Source organism: Bos indicus x Bos taurus, chromosome 11, assembly GCF_003369695.1.
Source record: "Bos indicus x Bos taurus breed Angus x Brahman F1 hybrid chromosome 11, Bos_hybrid_MaternalHap_v2.0, whole genome shotgun sequence".
Taxonomy (NCBI): Eukaryota; Metazoa; Chordata; class Mammalia; order Artiodactyla; family Bovidae; genus Bos; species Bos indicus x Bos taurus.
In genome coordinates, this window is record NC_040086.1 from 73,054,075 (window position 1) to 73,074,340 (window position 20,266).

The window sequence follows — 20,266 nt, forward strand, 5'->3', positions numbered from 1 at the left end:
TAGGATTTGGGCATATCTTTTGAGGGGTTCACCATTCAATCAACCACAGTAGTGTTTGGAAAAGGTCAACTATGTGGATGTTGAAATGAGTAAGAATTATGGCAGTAATATTGAACTCCACTAGAGAGGGATATTTAGGGTTTTGGTGACATGAAATTCATGTCATGATCACATGAAATTCAGAAGTAGGGTTTTAAGGGAAAGGGGAGAAAATCTGAGAATAGCTATCAGGTTCTAGGAGGACATCTCCCCCACACCCCCGCTGGAGATCCAGCTGTTTGAGGGATGTGAGAGAAAAAGCGGCTGCCACTTGAATAGCTGGAGAGGAAGCCAAGCCTTCAGGGAAAGCCAGATTTCCTAGTAGAGCAAGAAGGTGAATGTAAGACTCAGAGGATAGGATCCTCAGACAGAGAAGGGGTTTTGCTGATGGTAGACTTGCAGACAAGTTGAAGGATTTGAGAGTGGAGGGTTAGTAGGAGATGGGGTCTTGTGAGGCTGTGCAGAACCTTACGAAATCAAAGTCCAAGTGGGAAACTCGAGTCTCTTATGAAACAGGTGTAACCTGTGATAAAAGTTGTACTGAAATTAGCCCATCTCCTAGGCAGATCATGGTGCTGCTGATGAGAGTATTGTTGGGAGAGGGTCTTGCCAGGAGCACATAGACCTCTGGGTTCCCATCTTTTTTTTTTTTTCTTATGCAGTTTAAAAGATTTTATTTATTTTTAATTGAGGGATAATTGTTTTACAGTATTGTGTTGGTTTCTGCCAAACATCAATATGATCAGTCATAGGTACATATTGGTCCCCTCCCTTTTGAACCTTCCTTCCCCCCATCTCCCTCCCCATTCTACCTCTGCCAGTTGTTACAGAGCCCCACTTTGAGTTTCCTGAGTCATACAGCAAATTCCCATTGGCTCTCTATTTTACATATGGTTATGCGTGTTGCCGTGTTACTGTCTCCATGCATCCCACCCTGTCCTTCCTCCCCGCCATTCATAAGTCTGTTCTCTGTGTCTGTGTCTCCATTGCTGCCCTGCAAATAATTTCATCAGTACCATCTTTCTAGATTCCGTATATGTGCATTAGTATACAATATTTGGTTTTCTCTTTCTGACTTACTTCACTCTGTATAATAGGCTCAGATTCATCCACCTCATTAGAACTGATTCAAATGCATTCCTTTTATGGCTGAGTAATATTCCACTGTGTATATGTACCACAGCTTCTTTATCCATTCATCTGTTGATGTACATTTAGATTGCTTCCATGTTCTAGCTATTGCAGATAGTGCTGCAGTGAACACTGGGGTGCATGTGTCTTTTTCAATTTTGGTTTCCTCAGGGTATATGCCTAGTAGTGGAATTGCTGGGTCACATGGCCCAGCAAAAGCAGTTCCGAGAGGCAGGTTTATAGCAATTCAATCCTACATCAAGAAACAGGAAAAACACTGAATAGACAACCTAACTTTACATCTCAGACAACTGGGAAAAGAAGAACAAAAAAACCCCAGAGTTCACAGAAAGAAGGAAATTAAAAAGATTAGAGTGGAAATAAATGAAAAAGAAATGAAAGAAACAATAGTAAAAATGAATAAAACTGAAAGCTGGTTCTTTGAGAAGGTAAACAAAAGTGACAGACCTTTAGCCAGACTTGTCAAGTAAAAAAGAGAAGAATCAAAGCAACAAAATTAGAACTGAAGAAGGAGCGGTTACAACAGACGATGCAGAAATACAAAGGATCAGAAGAGACTGTTATGGGTTTCTGGCTTTATTCCCTTTCATGGTGGTGTGAAGACCTGGGGAAATGTGACCTGAAGTTCTCCTGATGGCAGCTACACTGGCTGCTTCATTGACCATGGGCTTCCTTCTGAAATTATGAATTTCTTGGGCCCTCCAAGAGGTAAAAGGAATAGGGTAGAGGTATCCTGACAGCATGTTTCAGCAATTTCAGTGGGTTGAGTGGGATGTTTTACATATTGCTCTTCGTAGCATCTGAACGTTGCCCCAATCTACTCTGATATTTGGATGCACTGTGTATCCTTAAACCCACTTACAGCTGCGGAAGTGCTGAGTTTGAACGCAGAACACGAAATGGACCCACGTGTTTAGAAAGATGGATACTTATTCAAGAAAGTATTGGTGTGTAGTTTATGAAATAATAAGGGTTTTTTTCAACTAGCCTGATTATTTTTAGAACAGAAATGACAGGGAGGTTTTCCATTGCAAAGAAATGTATGACTTAACCGAAACCAAGCAGTTCTTCAAGTGAGCAGTTTCCTCTGGCAGTCCTCTCACCCGCCGCCCTTTCTCCAGCGTTAGATCTCTCTTGATTCTTACAAGTGGCTACCAGAGCCGAACTGAAGAATGTGTATCCTGCTTCCATGTGTAGAGAGAATTAGAGGAATCTGTAGGACACAACAGTGTGAATTGTTGCTCTGTTTCTGCATTAACTCAGATCGACTTAGCAGCAGCAGCAGCATCAGTGATGATTGCCAGTGTGTCTAATACATTCTGAGATCTGTAGATACAGATTTATGGTAGAACTGTTTCTCTAAATACACTTAATACATGTGTATTGTATATTTATCACCTTTTATCTCTGCTTAATGACTACAAAATGTCCAATTATGAAACTTGGACTATCTACAATAAACTCATATTTTCATGGGTTGCACCATGAAAAGGAACCCATATTCTGTGCAGCATTCTCTCCTGAGCTGCTTTTCTTTTTTTTTTTAATTGAAGTATCGTTGATTTACAGTATTATATTTGTTTCAGTTGCACAACACAGTGATTCAGTGAGCTGTCTTTTCTTCTCTTGCTGCGACCTCTGAGTGTTTTCACATAGTTCGGGGTTTTAGATGACCCTCCGCACCCACCCTCCAGCACTTACAGATTTTTGCAGTTCTGAATTCCAGCCCAGGCTTCTGGTCCAGGTTAAGACTCCTGTATTCAGTGGTCCTATAGACATTTCTGTTTTGAAGTCTCACTAGCTTTTCTGTCAACACATGATCCTAATAATTTTTTCAGTCAATTTTCTTTTTTAAAAAATTTTACGTATTTATTTTTGGCTGTGCTGGGTTTTCGTTCCTGCCCGGGCTTTTCTCTAGTTGCGGTGAGCAGGGGCTGCTCTCTCGTTGCAATAGCTTCTCTTGTTGCAGAGCATGGGCCCTTGGGTGTGCGGGCTTCAGGAGTTGCTGCGTGTGGGCTCTAGAGCACAGGCTCAGTAGTTGTAGCACACGGGCTTAGTTGCTCTGCAGCATGTGGGATCTTCCCTGACCAGGGATCAAACTCTTGTCTCTTGTATTGGCAGGCAAATTCTCTACCACTGAGCCACGAGGGAAGCCACAATTTTCTTAGACTTCTAAGTAGCTAACTATATTGCCTATGGGAAACAGTAACGTAATCATTTCCCAATAGTTATACCTTTATTTTTTTAACCTTTGTTTTGGCAAGAATTTCTGGATCGGCACTTCCCAAAATTGCCTGAAAAAGAATCAGCTGGGCAACTTGTTTTAAATATACAGAGTACTATGTCTCTGCCCTTGGGAATTTTAACTTAGTAGGTCTGGGTTGAGGCAGAGGAATCTGTTTTATTTTTAAATAAATACCATAGGAATTTTTAAATCTTCAGATAATGTTGGGAAACACCGTTTCAGAGCTAATATTTTAATAGTGGTGATAGTCCTTGGTTCTCGGCTATGGAGCATCTGTATCACGTATGATGTTAATTGACTTCTGGTTCTGTTCCTGCCTTCACCTATGGCATTGTCTGTGACACCCGTTGGAGATATTGTGTGCCCAGGTGTCAGGGGGCTGTCTCAGTCAGGCAAAGAACTTTCTGCCCTGATAATCATTCCATAAGCATTTCTAGTACCTGTTCCGCTTCAGGTTGCAGAAAGTGCTGCCATACGAAGAAGCACACAGTGGGTCTTACTGGTTTTCTGACCTTCATGCCTTCTCTAACCTCCACCCTCCCTTTCCCAGGACTCCGGATGCCTATGAAACTTTTCCTATAGTACACTTGTGTGCTGCCCCTTTTTTGTCTTAGCTGACTAGACCTTTTGTTTGCCCAAACCTGAAGTATTGGTCATAGTTCTCCTTCCTCATCCTACCCAGACATGCAGTCTATTACTGCACGCGAGTCAGAGAGCTGTCGGTTCTGTATATGCTAGAAGCAGCATCTAAATCAGACATGATTTATAGCACACTGGGGTTTTGTCTTTTGTTAATGGAGTAATGTTCTGAAAGCTTCTTTAGTTGTGTCTTTGGACTGGGACTTTCAGCTGTAGCTCACAGATAGCACTGTGACAGTGTTGAACTATTTCCAATTCTTATTCTACCATATTTTCTTACTTTTATATCTTTGAATCTGTTGTTCTAGCTACGTTTGTCTCCTCTCTTCCTCATCCTCCCCAATTTCCCTTGCCGACTTCTGTTCAGCCTCTGAGATTCCGCTCAGCCATTGCCTCTTTTCCTGAACCCCAAGTTGATTTATGTGTCTTTTCTTGCTCTGCTGTGACATACTGAATAGAAGGCACTTATGCGATTGTAATTATCTGTTCACTTGTCTGTAGATTCTATTAGCTTGTAAGTCCTTAGTATGTTGCTAGCCTGCATACCCCAAGCGTTTGTTAAAGAACTTTATAAAGTTGGCATCTCCCACTTGTTCCAGTTTTTAAACTACTTTTGATCATGAGAATGTTCATTTTGTCTTCCTTGACTTGCAGAAGGTGTGAGAGATTGATAATGTCCAATTTTGGCAAGAATGTGGAGGAGAGGACTTGGTAGAAGTATGAACTGATGGAACATGTGAAAGATAAAATTTTAAATGCATATAACCTTTGACCCAGCAATTCTCCATATAGGAATTCTCCCACGAAGACCCTTGCACCAGGTATATCAGGGTTTAGGGATGAAGAGATGACCAAAATATCCAACAGTAGTGAAATGGTGAAATTTATTATGGTGTATATATGTGTACATGTGTGTGTGTGATTATATATATATATAATTATAGCTGTGGAATTCTGTGTAGCAGTCAAAATAACTGAGCTAGATCTGTATGTTCAGATATGGAAAGAGGTCCATAATATATATTCATCTTCATCCTTCCTCAGAAATATCCTCTGCTTTGAATTTAGTGCTTAACACTTCCATTCATATTTTTGTATTTTTATTACACATGTGTGTGACCATTAAAACATATAGCATTATTTCTCATTTTTTATTTTTTATTGAAGGATAATTGCTTTAGAGAATTTTGTTGTTTTCTGTCAAACCTGAACATGAATCCGCTATAGGTATACATATATCCCCTCCCTTTTGAACCTCCCTCCCATCTCCCTCCCCATCCCATCCCTCTAGATTGATACAGAGCCCCTGTTTGAGTTTCCTGAGTCATACAGCAAATTCCCATTGGCTATCTATTTCACATATGGTAATGTAAGTTTCCATGCTACTCTTTCCATACATCTCAGCCTCTCCTCCCCTCTCCCCATGTCCGTAAGTCTATTCTCTATGCCTGTTTCTCCACTGCTGCCCTGTAAATAAATTCTCCAGTACCATTTTTCTAGATTCTGTATATTGACTTTGTCAGAATAGCATCATCCTGTACCTTCTTTTGTTCACCTACATTGTTTATAAAATGATCTCCATACTGATATGGTTATTTTCAATGCCATATAAAATTCAGTTCTCTTAATATTACCACATTTAATTTATTCTCTTATTGCCTGACATTCAACTTGTTTCTACTTTTCCAAACAAAGCTTTAGTAGGTTTTCTGGTACACAGGTCATCTCATGCAGCCCAGAGAGTTTTTCTATGGTATAGTTTTAATAGTGGGATTCCTGAGTCCAGAAGAGTGTTATAACTTATTTATGCGTAACATAGCAATTGTTGGTACTTCAAGGGTACCCCTCCCAGCCCCAGGGTTGATGTGTATGGAACCATAAATACTATATTGGCTGTTGTGGTGCACATAGGAATGTCAGTCTGTTGATGTTGAATGCCAGCAAATCTGTATAATTTTTTTTTCCTGAAAAGGAAACTGTTTGCTACTCAAGCCAAGTTCTCCTTTTCATTACACAACTCCAACCTCAGCTCTTATTGAGCCAGTTGAAATAGCAGTGGTTCCTTTTTTATGGGTCAAGAGGTTATAATTTATCAGCATGTTTCAGGAGCCGTATGTGAACTAATTACTTTTTATTCTACCTAGATATAGTCTCATAAGTGAGAAACAAGGTCAGGAAAGTATTGCTCCTCAGGATAGGAATAGCATTTAGGGTGTTCTTGCTTGGAAATAGTTGATATGGGCAGCTGAGAGGGGCTCAGAGCAAGTGACAGAGTGACTCTGGTAGTATAGCCTGGTGATACAGGTGTCTCAGGCAAATGTAGTGTACATAGGACCTGGGGTTGGACGGGCAGAGGTGCTTGGTGACCTCTTGGAGAATAGGGATCCTGTGTTCATAAGACTAGCTACAGAGCTTTTCCACGAGGTTGGCACCTTCTGTCCCTTCCTTCACTCTCACTGAAAACAAGTCCTGCTTCTCCCTTTCAAGTAAGCATGAGCACAGATAGGATAGATGGTCTCAACAAGGAGCCTTGACTACAAAGATGAGCACTTCATTAAAAATCACCAGAAACAGCTATGCAAAGGAGATCACAGAAGCGTTTATTTTGGACATAGAATTCATAGAACAAGTGGAACTAGATTTTAAAATTGTGTAGTTGAACTCTTGGAGAGATGTGAACAGTTTTTTAAAAATTAACTATTTTTGAATGTATTGGGTCTTTGTTGCTGGAGCAGGTTTTTTCTAGTTGTGGTGAGCAGGGGCTATTCCTCACTGTGGTACTTGGGCTTCTCAGAGTGGTGGCTTCTCTCGTTAAGGATCGTGGGCTCTACATGTGTAGGCTTTAGTAGCTGTGGCATATGGTCTCTAGCTGCAGGCTGGAGGCTCTCAGGCTCAGTTGCTCTGTGACATGTCGGATCTTCCTAGACCAGGGATTGAACCTGTGTCCCCTGCCTCAACCACTGGGCCACCAGAGAAGTTCCAAGCTATTTTATCTACCAAAAATAACTAAGTTTTGATTCTGGAATTTAAAAGTTTGATTGTCAAAATAAGAAATTCATTAAGTGGGCTGATCATCAGTGCCTGTAATGTAAGAGAAGATTTGTGAGCTGGATACTAGAGCAGAAAATTGTTCTTAAATACATGACGGAAGGACACAGTAATAGGAGAAAAAAAAAAAAAGACATGGAAGATAGATTGAGGAGTGCCATCTAATAACGGTTCCAGAAGGAGGCTAAAGAGAATGCATAGAAGTTATATGTAAAGAAGTAAGAAACCCAATTTCAAGGTGGTGACCAAACACATTTTCCCACTTACCCTCTGTACCAAGCCCATAGAAATGATAAAAAATTAAGTTTAATAAATTATCTTTGAAGATTGAAAAGAAATGTTCCTGACCTGAAGCCATAAAACATTTTTAAGTGAAGGAGTGTATGTAAAGGAGAAGTTGCAGAAAGGAACTGCTTAACAGTGCCTGTTTGAGGTCATCACTACTACTGAGACCCTGAAGCTCTCTGCTGATTTTGTCAGAAAAGATTCAACATGAGGCCCCCAGCAAGGAGGCCACTATTGGCTAAGATGGCAAGTGAACAGTCCCATGGGAGATGTTTACATGGTCGTGAAAACCCAGAGGGAGCTTAGCACAGTGAAATATAAACAGCAGACCTACACCCTGTGGGTTAGAACAGTCAGAAAGAAACTTTAAAAATAGGTCAGTCTAATTTCCTTTGAGGACCAAGGATAGACTTTCATGCTTAATACAAGAAGTAGAAGTTATGAAACTATAAATAATAACGAAAATGAAGAATACAGTTGTTGAACAAACTCACTAGATGGGCTGCAGAGCAAACTGGATATAGCTAAAGAACAGATTATTGAACTGAAAGATCAGGGCAAGAAATTTTCCTGGAACCCAGCATCAAGAGATAAGTGTCTATAGACAGCATATATGTTTTTGTTTGTTTTTATATCCATTCAGCCAGTCAGTCTTTTAGTAGGAGAGTTTAATCCATTTATGTTTAAAGTAATTATTGATATATATGTTCCTGTTGGGATTTTCTTAATTGTTTTTGGTTTGTTTTTATAGGTCTTTTCCTTTTCTTATGTTTCCAGCCTATAGAAGTCATTTTAGCATTTGTTGTAAAGCTCGTTTGGTGATGCTAAATTTTCTTAACTTTTCTTTGTTTGTACAGTTTTTGATGTCTCCATCAATTTTGAGACTCTGCTGGGCAGAGTAATCTTGGCTGTAGATTTTTCCCCTTTCTTTACTTTAAATACATCCTGCCATTCCCTCTGGTCTGCAGAGTTTCTGTTGAAATGTCTGCTGTTAACTGTATGGGGTTTCCCTTGTATGTTACTTGTTTTTCCTTTGCTGCTCTCAGTATTTTTTTCTTTGTGTTTAATTTTTGTCAGTTTGATTAATATGTGTCTCAGTGTGGTTCTCCTTGAGTTTATTCTATATAGGACTCTCTGCATTTCTTGGACTTGATCGACTATTTCCTTTCCCATATTAGGGAAGTTTTCAACTATAATCTCTTCAAAAATTTTCTGATTCTCTTTTGCTTTTTCTGGGACCCCTATAATTCAAATGCTGGTGCATTTAATATTGTCCCAGAGGTCTCTGAGACTATCCTCAATTCTTTTCATTCTTTTTTCTTTATTCTGCTGTTTAGCAATTATTTCCACCATTGTATCTTCCAGTTCATGTATCTGTTCTTCTACCTCAGTTATTCTGCTACTGATTCCTTCTAGAGTATTTTAAATTTCAGTAATTGCATTATTTGGCATTGTTTGTTTATTTGTTATTTCTTCTAGGTCCTTCTTAAATATGTTAAAATGGTTCTTGCATTTTCTTCATTCTATTTTCAAGATTTTGGTCATCTTTATTATCATTACTCTAAATTCTTTTGAAGGTCATTTGCCTATTTCCTCTTCATTTATTTGGTCTTGTGGGTTTTTACCTTGTTCCTTCATGTATACAATATTTCTCTGTCTTTCCATTTTATCTTACTGTGTTTGAGGTCATCCTTCCCCAGGCTGTGGGGTCTTAGTCCCTTTTGTTCTTGGTCTCTGCCCTCTGTTGGTGATGTTAGTCCAGTGGTTTGTGTAGGCTTTGTGTGGGGAGGGACTTGTGCCTGCATTCTGGTGGGAGGAGGTGAGCTTTCCTCCCCGCTGATGGGCAGGATTGTGTGAGGTGGTAGGTATTAGGGTGTCTGTGGGAAATCTGTCATTGATGGTTGGGTTTGTATTCTTGTCTTGCTTGTTGTTTGGGTGAGGCGTCCTGCGCTGGGTGCTGCTGACCATTGGGTGATGTTGGGTCTTGGATGCAGGTAGAGGCCTTCGAGGGAGTTCTCACTAATTACTACTCTAGGATCAGGGGTTCTCTGGCAGTCTAGTGTCCTGGACTCAGTGCTTCCTCAGATTCTCAGGCCTGATCTACAATCAGGGAATCAAGATCCCACAAGCCATTTATCAAGGGGATAAAGAGGATTAAAACTAACAAATAAAAAACAAAAAACTAGGAAAAAAAAAAAGAACCCTACACAAATGGCAAATGCAATAGCAGTTGAATAGTAACAAAAGCAAAGAAATATATACACACACACAAACAAAACCAAAACAGTCCAAAGAAGAGTACAGAGAGTGACCTGGTGAACAAAGGAAATAAAAAATAATGCCAACCAATGAAAAACAACACTAACTGAAACATGAAACAGAAAACAAGACCAAAGCAGAGAGCCAGCTGAGGAATAAAGCAAAGAAAGAAAACACACCAACATGGTGGGGGAAAAAAAGAAAAAAAAACAGAAATGCAGAGTTAAATAGAAGTATTTTAAAAGATTTAGATATAGTAAAGAATAACTACGCCAAGAAAAGAACAATAAGAAAAACAAAACAAAAAAAGGAAAGGGGAAAAAAAAAACCAAATCCCACAAAATTGCAAAAAGCCAATGTAGAGGTAGACGTATATAGAGAAAATACTAATAAAAAGTGTGATTAAGAAAAAAGTTCTCAAAATCTTAAAGTGCATGCTCCTCAACAAGAGAAGCCATGCCACAACTACATAAAGACCACACGCAGCAACGAAGACTCAACACAACCAAAAATAAAGAAGGAAAGAAAATTTAAAAAGAAAATGTAAAGAATCCAGGGACTTCCCTGACAGTCCAGTGGTAAGACTCTGCACTTCCAATGCAAGGGGCCTGGAAGGACTGATGCTGAAGCTGAAACTCCAATACTTTGACACCTGATGCGAAGAACTGACTCATTTGAAAAGATCCTGATGCTGGGAAAGATTGAAGGCGGGAGGAGATGGGGACAACAGAGGATGAGATCATTGGATGGTATCACTGGCTCAGTGGACATGTGTTTAAGTAAACTCCAGGAGTTGGTGATGGACAAGAAGGTGTGGCGTGCTGCAGTCCATGGGGTCGCAAAGAGTCAGACACGACTGAGCAACTGAACTGAACTGAACTGAACTGGATTTCATCCCTAGTTGGGGAACTAAAAGTCCACATAGTGCATGAAGTGGGGGGAAAAGAAATCCAAATGATACTAGATTAATCACTGGTTTTAAGAAATAACAGCAGAATGTCTTCAAGTGGCTGAGGAAAATAAATTTGAAATTAAAATTGTATTCTCATCCAAACTGTCCTTCAACAGCATGGATGCTATAATAACGTTTTCAGAATTTAAGGACTTTGAAAGCCCTTTGCTAAAAGAACTATTTAAAGATGCATTGCAGAAAGAAAATAAATGAACAAAGAAGGGAGTAATGGGATTTAAGAGAAAAAAAAAAAGCAGAGAAATCAGAAAAACAATGCTGAATGTAGATAAATATTGGTTGTAAGATATATGATGATTTTTAGTAAGTTGTGACTTAAATCAACAAAAATAGCAACTTGGAATTTGTGGTTAAGGAGAGCAAAGAGGGAATTAGAAGCTAACTATAGCCTTCCATCCCCAGTGAAAAATATGCATGCAGGATGAAAAATAATAACAAAACTGAAATGCAGAATTCAACTTGAAGAAAAGTCAGAGAAATTCTTGGCTATCAAAAATTAAATCCCAAATTGTGATATCCCCAGGATTTATTAGATTGGATAGTGAGGCTAGTGGTTGGGGTTATTAGTGCCTCTGAGGTACAGAAAATCTACCTGGGTCTACTCAAGGTGAGTAGAACTGGTGCTTTTGTAAAGTTTAAAATTTTAGAAGGGCTTCCTCCTTGTGAAAGAGGGGCTCAAATTACTCCTCTGGCCCAGAGAGAGTACAAGTAAGATTCCCCTACAAAAAAACAGTCCCCACTAAAGGTGAGCTCATTTTCAAATATTGCAAACTCTGTTATAAAGCGATCTGCTGTGAAGGAGAATCAGCGAGGACAACATATCGTACCTTAAGTGTGCCAAGGACTTTAGAAAATTGTACATCTTAAAAATTAAGGAAAAAAGTTTACAAATAGTGACATTTGAAAAAGGAATAAGTCTATGACAAAGGAACAAACTGAACTTCTAGAAATAAAAAATAATAAGGTTAGACTCAGTGGAGGGGTTAAATAGCTTAGCAGCAGCAACAGCAAAAATTAGGAAATGGAAAATAAGTCTGAGCAAATTAACCAGGATAGAGAATACTGAACACAGATACTGGAAAATGGAAAATGTGAAAGTCCATTGAAGAATTTGAAGGATAGAGTGAAAGATCAACCTAGAATTCCATACCTAGCAAGTCTGTTTAAGAGCAAAGAAAGAATATATATTTTCAGAAAAGTTCTCAGTGGGTTTGCCACCAATAGACTGTTGCTAAGGGAACTAACAAAAGATGTGCTTTGGGGGAAATATAAATTGAACCAATAAGAAAGAAATGGTACACAGCAGAGTTAGTAAATGTGAGTAAATTTAAATAAGCACTGTGTGTAAAATAATAATGACTAATAATTTTATTGGTCTGAAAATAAGATGCAGCTGAAGTACTAATCAATGCTATGAATATAGTTGAAGCATGGTTAGAATTAAAGGATTTTAAGTTACAAGATGAGAGTACAGATACTGACTAAGGTTGTGTAAAATGTTCATGTTAAATTGCTTAGAGGAGGTCTCTGACTTCTCTGAGGAGGCTTATGTTTCTGCCTGAATCCCCACCAGTGGTGGCTCAGGATGATGTATTCAGAGTAATTTGAAGTGAACGGACAGGAATGGCCTCCAAGACATCAATCCTGAACTTTTTCATTAGGCTGAAGTGCTCCCAAGTGTCAGGGTCTGTAGTCAAGTACCCTGAGATGAAGACTGTGCTGTGCAAGAAATTAGCTTGAGGCTGGTTGAGAATATAGTCATCTGAGCTCAAAAAATTTCAGAATATCTTAGTGCCTGGTCCACAGTTATCTATGTCCTTGCAGCTGCCCTCAGTTGGAGGTGTCCCCACCTCTACTCAGCCAAGTGCCCTCTTCCCGGTCCCCAGCGTAGTACTTGCGTCCCCAGTCTGCTTCTGACTTTTTGCAAGGAAGTCCCACTGCCCCTGGGGACCTCTCTGATCCTTTGTATGTTCTCTAAGTTTACTTGGCTGTGTTGTACTGTGAAAATAGTAAGACAGGCCGATTTATATGAACTATAGTTTCTGTACCTATGATATTGAGACTGTTAATATCTAATTCATAAAACATAGGGAGGGTTAAATGAGCCTCTGAATGTGTGCAAAGCCCCTCTTAGATAACGTGACACTAAATTCTCAGTAAACATTACTTCGTTTCAGACAAAGGAAAAAAAGCAACCACCAGAAGAGTCTGCTCAAAAAGTATATAATTGCCCAAATAAGGAAAACAAAATGAGAAAGATAAAACCTAAAAAGTAATTAAGGACAAAAATAAAAAGAAGAAACTAAAATAATAACAAGCTATAGAAACAAATCCAAATATATTAGTAGTCTGTGAACTAACTAAAATTTTCAGATAAAAGGCAACGATTGTCAAGTGGATATTTTTTAAAAATTTGGCTGTATGCTATTTACAAGAAACAGCAAAAATATAAAAAACATATACACGAAGTTGAAAGTTAAGGATAAAAAAAGCAGAAAATTAACACTGCTGCTGCTGCTAAGTCACTTAAGTCGTGTCCGACTCTGTGCAACCCCATAGATGGCAGCCCACTAGGCTCCTCTGTCCCTGGGATTCTCCAGGCAAGAATACTGGAGTGGGTTGCCATTTCCTTCTCCAAAAAATTAGCACTGCTTATGTTATATATGAAAGTTGTTAAGAGAGTAAATGCTGTACATTCACATTACAAGGAAAAAACATTTTCTTTTATTTTGTATCTATATGAGGTGATAAATGTTCACTAAACTTATTGTGATAATCAATTAATGATGTATGTAAGTCAAATCATTATGCTCTACATCTTAAACTTACACAGTGCTGTATGTCTATATATCTCAGTAAGAAAGAAGAAAAAAAAAAGACACACCAAGCTAAGAACTCACCAAAAAAAATGGCGAAACTTTATTAACCTCAGAAAATAGATTTCAGGGCAAAATAGATCTCATAGATTTCATTTTATGAGAGATTAAAGTGATGTATTTTATGTTATGTATATTTTATTACAGTAAAAAAATCTTCACCAGAGGTAAAATTTACAAAAGATAAAAAGATGAAATCAACAGCTATATATATACAACAGCATGAATATGCAACTACTAAACAACCTTGCTTTCTAAAACGGATTCAAGATAGAATAAAAACTGTAAATATTAGTATAATCATCAAATAATTTGAATTAGTAGCTTAAAATATTTATACAAAGGAAACAACCAGGCCTGAACAACTTTACCTAAGTTTCAACTTTCAAAGAAAAGAATTCAGTGTTACAAAAATTTCCCAAAGTCTAGAAAAAAAATAATGAGCATTCTGATTTCATTTTTAAGGCTAGAATTACCTTGGTACCAAAACGTTATGAGGACAAGAAAGGAAAATTACAGGCTATCCTAATGAACACAAATGAAAGCCTAAACAAAATATGAAACTTATCTCTTTAGTGTATCCAAGAGTCATGACCACTCTTGTTTTATTACAACATTTAAAGATAGGCTTCCCAGGTGGCTCAGTGGCAAAGAATCTGCCTGCCAAGAAAGAGATGGGGGTTCGATCCCTACGTTGGGAAGATCCCCTGGAGCAGGAAATGGCAGGAAATGGCAACTCACTACAGAGGAGACTGGCAGGCTACAGCCCATAGGGTCTCAAAAGATATGACTGAGCGATTAAACAACAACAAGAGATAGATTATTATAATTTAATCATTTCATAGATTGATGGATTAAATCTGTATAATCAATAAATAGTTATTAAGATCCCATATTCATTAATAATTTAAACATTTACACACATTATACCTTAGTAATCTAGGGGTAGGAGAATTCCCTTAACCTAATATAGTATATTTATAAAAACATAGTATCCATTATATTGGAGAAGGCAATGGCACCCCACTCCAGTACTCTTGCCTGGAAAAATCCCATGGATGGAGGAGCGTGGTGGGCTGCAGTCCATGGGGTCGCTAAGAGTCGGACACGACTGATCGACTTCACTTTCAGTCTTCACTTTCATGCATTGGAGAAGGAAATGGCAACCCACTCCAGTGTTCTTGCCTGGAGAATCCCAGGGACGGGGGAGCCTGGTGGGCTGCGGTCTATGGGGTCGCACAGAGTCGGACACGACTGAAGCGACTTAGCAGCAGCAGCAGCATCCATTATATTTACTGATGAAATACCAAGAGTATTTGTTTTAAGATTGAAAACAAAACAAGTAAGCTTACTATCACTTCTATTCAACATTTTCTTGGAGGTCCTAAGCAGCATAGAAAACAAGGAAAACAGATAAAAGACATTTTAATTGAAAGGAAACAAGTTACTGTTATTTAATGGTGACTGTCAATACAGAAGGACTGGAAGAATCTCCAAATAAATCATTAGAATAGAACAGGGACAATAAAAGTGAAAATAGATAAATTAGACTACATCAAAATTAAAAACTCCTGTGTATCAGAGGACACATCAACATAGTGAAAAGGCAAACTGTAGAAAGGGAGGAGATATTTATATATGATATATTTGATAAGGGGCTCATATCCAGATTGTATAAAGAACTCCTGTAACTTAAGAACAAAAAATAAAGCAAACAACCCATTAAAAAATGGGTAAAGGAATTGAATAGATAATTCTCCAAAGATGATTTATAAACGACCAGTATACTTAACACTGTTTAACCGTATATTTAAAAATGGTCAAGACGGTAAATTTTATGTATGTTTTACCAAAATTTTTAAAAATAGAGCTAGATGTGTAAAATATGCAAAATAGATATGCAAAAATCTTTCTGTAACTGGAAATAAATAACAGATACATACATCCTTTGTGAGCAAAAATCTATAACTTTATTTGAAGAAATTTAAAAAGGCTTATGGAAGTTTGCTGGCAATCCAGTGATTAGGACTCTGTGTTCTCATTGCTGAGGGCCCAAGTTCAATCCCTGGTTGGGGAACTAAGATACCACAAGCGGTTCACAGAAAGGAATGTTCAGTATGTGAGGATGTCAGTTCTCCCCAGAAATGTCTATATATTCAATCGGTTTCCATCAGAATCCCAGCAGGGTTTCGTGTGTGTGTGTGTGTGTGTGTGTGTGTGATAAATGACTGATGGTAAAATTTAAGTGGAAGTGTGAAGGGTCAAGAAAAATGAAGACTCTCCTAATGAGGAAGCAAAGTTTGAGGCGCTGGTACTTCATGAAAAGAGAAGTGGAAGTGTAACTGCTAAATTATCTTGAGACTGGTATAAGTTCAGAAATAGAGTATCTGTCTTGTAGGAGAAGAATGGGTTGTTTATTAAATGATCCTGAGGCAATTGATTATCCATATTGGATTATTTCCTTATACATATAAAAAAATCAGTTCTAAGAAGATTCAAATCTAAAAATGAAAGATAATAACTATAAAATAATGAAGACAATCTGGCAGGATACCTTTATGACCTCAGGGAGGGGCATATTTCATAAAATACAAAAGGCACAAAATATGAAAGAAAGATTAATAAATTGGGGCTGCTGTATATTTTAAGATGACCAATCATCAAGAACAACAGAATGAAAAAGAAACCTTACATGAAAGTTGTTTGTAAGATATACCTTCTGTAAGGTTAAAATACAAAACATATAAAAAAAACTCTTAGAAATCAGTAAGAGAAAGACTCTTACAAATCAGTAAGTGAAACACTATTGCAGAGACAGGAACAAGCATTTCACAGAAGAACCACAGTGGCTCATAAACATGGGAAAAGATGCTCAGTCTTTCTAGTAAGAAGGAATTGCAAATTAAAACCACAATAACATTTATCACCTACCAGATTGGTGAATGTTAGAATGTCTAACTGTAACAAGGGTTGACATTAATGTAGAGAGAATCTCTTACACAGCTGATGAGAGAGGAAATTAGCGTAACCACTTTATAAAAGCAAGTTGGCAGTGCCAAGTAAAATTGAATGTGTATAACTTATGACCCAATAATTCTTTGGAATAACTCTTAGGAAATTCTTTCACATGGTCACCAGGAGACATGGACAAGAAAGTTTTACAGCAGCATTGTGACGGAGAGGGAAAAAAATGGAAAAACCCAAATGTTCATCAACACTGGAATGGCTATATAGATTATGATGTAATTGAGCAACGTATAATCAAACAGTTAAAAAAAAGAATGAATTACAGATCAATTGTAACATAATTTTGAGTAAAAGAAGTTGCATAAAAATATATATGTAAGCCTATATAGGTTTTTAAGCATGTATTAAATCATGCATTTTTTATAATACATAATTGCTGAAATAGTAAAATCAAGCAAACAGTACAGAATCCAGGATACTGATAACCAAGAAAGGAGCAGGTGTGGTGGGAATGGGCTGTCTTAGATGAGGGCTCACAGCCAGGGTCCCAAGTGATGGTAATGGTCTGTTTTCAGACTGTAAGATAGGGGGTAGATGGGTATTTCACATTTTAGAGCATACACAGCCATTTTATATGGTTTTGATGTATTTTAAAAAAATGTAACCGGTAATATTTTTAAGAGATGATGGGAAATGTTTTGAAATTAGGTAAAGTGGATTAAAGTATTGAAAATGCACGAAGATTGAAAATCATCACCTAAGAGTGTTTGGAGGAGATTTAATTTTCTAGGTTAAGGCCTCCCCCTGTATCAGTGTTAGGGTTCAACTGAGGGAAAAGGTATAAAAAACTGTCAGAACTTCCCGGGCCTGGAGCTTAAATGAAGTGTGGGGGTCACCAGTCCCTACACCTGGATTGCTTTTCTTCCTCCCTCACCCCCTGTACTTCTATAAATATTTAGTGACTGACTGCCAAGTCCTGGACATTGTACTAGGGGCCAAGTAGTCAGAAGAGGTAATGTCTCTGTCTTGGCAATTATAGTAATGGTAGTTTTCAAACTTTTTTTTTTTTCTTCCAGTTTTCAAACTTTTGCTCACAGGCTTTGTTAATCTTAGTTTCCTAATCAGACTCCACAGGGAAATCACTTCATGGCCATATTATAATTCACTCTTTAAGATATTCTTAAGGAAGTCGTTTATTTACCTTAATTTACAATTTAATTCAAAGTGTTGGCCTTCCCAGGTAGTGTAGTGGTAGAGAGCCCACCTGCCAATGCAGGAGTCACCTGAGACATGAGTTCGATCCCTGTGTCAGGAAGATCCCCTGGAGTAGGAAATGGCAACCTACTCCAGGATTCTTGCCTGGAGAATACTCATGGACAGAGGAGCCTGGCAGGCTGCAGTCCATGGGGTCGCAAAGAGGCGAACACGACTGAGCGACTGAGAACACACACCCACCATCTCCCGGAGTTTGCTCAAATTCACGTCCATTGAATTGGTGATGCCATCCAACCATATCATCCTCTGTCTCCCCCTTCTCCTCCTGCCCTCAATCTTTGCCAGCATCAGGGTCTTTTCTGATGAGTCGGCTCTTCACATCAGGTGACCAAAGTATCGGAGTTTCAGCTTCAGCATCAGTCTTTCCAATGAATATCCAGGGTTGATTTCCTTTAGGATTGACTGATTTGATCTCCATGCTGTCCAAGGGACTCTTAAAAGTCTTCTCCAGCACCACAGTTTGAAAGCATTTGGTGCTTAGCCTTCTTTATGGTCCAGCTCTCACATCCATACATGACTATTGGAAAAACCATAGCTTTGACTATACAGACCTTTGTTGACAGAGTGATATCTTTGCTTTTTAATATATACATATATATGTTTATTTCCAGTCTTTATCTCCTTCCCATACACATCAAGCATCTCTTGATGTACTCTGTTTGGAATTGGCTTTGCTGTATTGATTTAATCTTCTATCTATATTTTTGAAACTTGAACTGGTATCTAACCTTAAACCTTGACTTGGAGCAGTGTTTTTGAAAGTACAACAAGCACGCTGCTAGAGAATATTAAGTGGTGGGAAGGGAAACATTTTTCATTTTAGCAGTCTTATTTTAATGTTTATTGTAAAATATGCACATGAAACCTGTGGTTTCATGGCTGTTATTACTCAGGATGCAACTAACATAGGCTATGTGATATCCCATCTCACATAGAGTGCATGAATTACTGGCCCAGGGGGTTCTCAGATGTAGCAAAAAAAAATCACAGAATAAATCCATGGATTACAGGCATAGTGTTTAGTTGTAAAGGTGAGTTAAGATATCTCTGGTGTCCTCTGATGGTCCCCTACTCATATCATAACTCTAAAAAAAAATTAAGCTTCTGTGGTTTAGTCAGGAAAAAGCAATCTAGAAAATTCATCTAAGCAAACAATTTCAGATAACATCTTCTCTTGTAGGTCGGGTTCTGGAAATACACAGATAAATAAAATGTAGATCCTATCCTTCAAAAGCACTAGCCTAACAGATAGGCAAGTGCAGTGTAGTATTGGAACAGTGCAACAGTGGACATGTGTACTTGTCAGATGGGTAACTTGGAAGAGTGGGCGCCGACTTAGTGAGCGGTGAGGGAGGTCTTCAGAGAGAAAGGGATACTTGCAAACAAGCAGTCTTGAGAGATGAGCTGAAAATTTACAACGAAGTAGATTGGGAAAGGGAGATCTTAGAAAGACGCGGGCCAAGGTACAGATTAACTGAACAGCTTGTTCATGCTGATGTGGGGTGAAAGGTGAGGACAGAGAGTGGAGCCAGATATGAAAGTGCCTGTGTGGGAATAGGATGGCATGTCTTTATATCTTAGTCTATAAATGACTGTTAGCCTTCGAAAGGTTTCAAGCAGAAGACTGCATGATGTCTAGGGCAGCGTAACAGATGGAGCAGAGAAGGGGGAGTCAGGATACGTATAGCTACTCATTGGGCAGAGAGAGCAGTTGTGGGGAAGTTCAGAATTTCTGCTTTGTTTAACTTCATATAATTTTCAGGAAATTTGATTGCATATAGATATTTTTCCCCAGAATTTAATGTGTTCAAGGAGGCTCAAGGAGTCTGTTATAAACAAGGTATTAAGTAACTTTCCCTATATATTCTTAAAGGTAAATAGATTTTGGCTTATTTTATGTTAAAATACCGGCTCCCAAGGTGACTCAGCAGAAAAGAATCAGGAAGATCCCCTGGAGGAGGGCATGGCAACCCACTCTAGTATTCTTGCCTGGAGAATCGCATGGACAGAGCCTGGCGGGCTACAGTCCATGGGGTTGCAAAGAGTCAGACACGACTGAAGCAACATAGCACACATGTATGCATGTTAAAATACATTCAGGCTGGGAATTCCTTGGTAGTCTATGGATCAGGACTCTTGCACTTTCACTGCCAAGGGCAGTTTGATCCTTGTTCAGGAAACTAAGATCCTGCAGGCTGTACAGTGTGGCTAAATAAATAAATAAAAATAATGCAAGCAGGATATTAAATTAAGTGGAGATGTGCTACTGATGAGACACAGCTGCAAACAAATTCTGTTTTCCAGTTAAAGTGGTACATATGGTAACACACTGCAGAGGCAGAAGAATTAAATATTTAAACTTTTTTTGCAACTAGTATCCTGCCAGGAAAATCTCAGACAACAGTATTATTTAAAAGGAATTGAGTGGACGATAAAGTAAGTTTATAAAGAGCTTCCTTTAAATATGGGTTTCATATTCTACATACCTTAGTCGTGGCATACTGTTTACTC

General features: G+C 38.4%; 1 protein-coding gene across 14 annotated transcripts in view; it reads left to right on the forward strand.

The window, feature by feature from the left end:
* Positions 1-20,266, forward strand: part of DTNB (dystrobrevin beta) — a 241,726-nt gene that overhangs the window by 103,164 nt on the left and 118,296 nt on the right. The window lies entirely within an intron of this gene.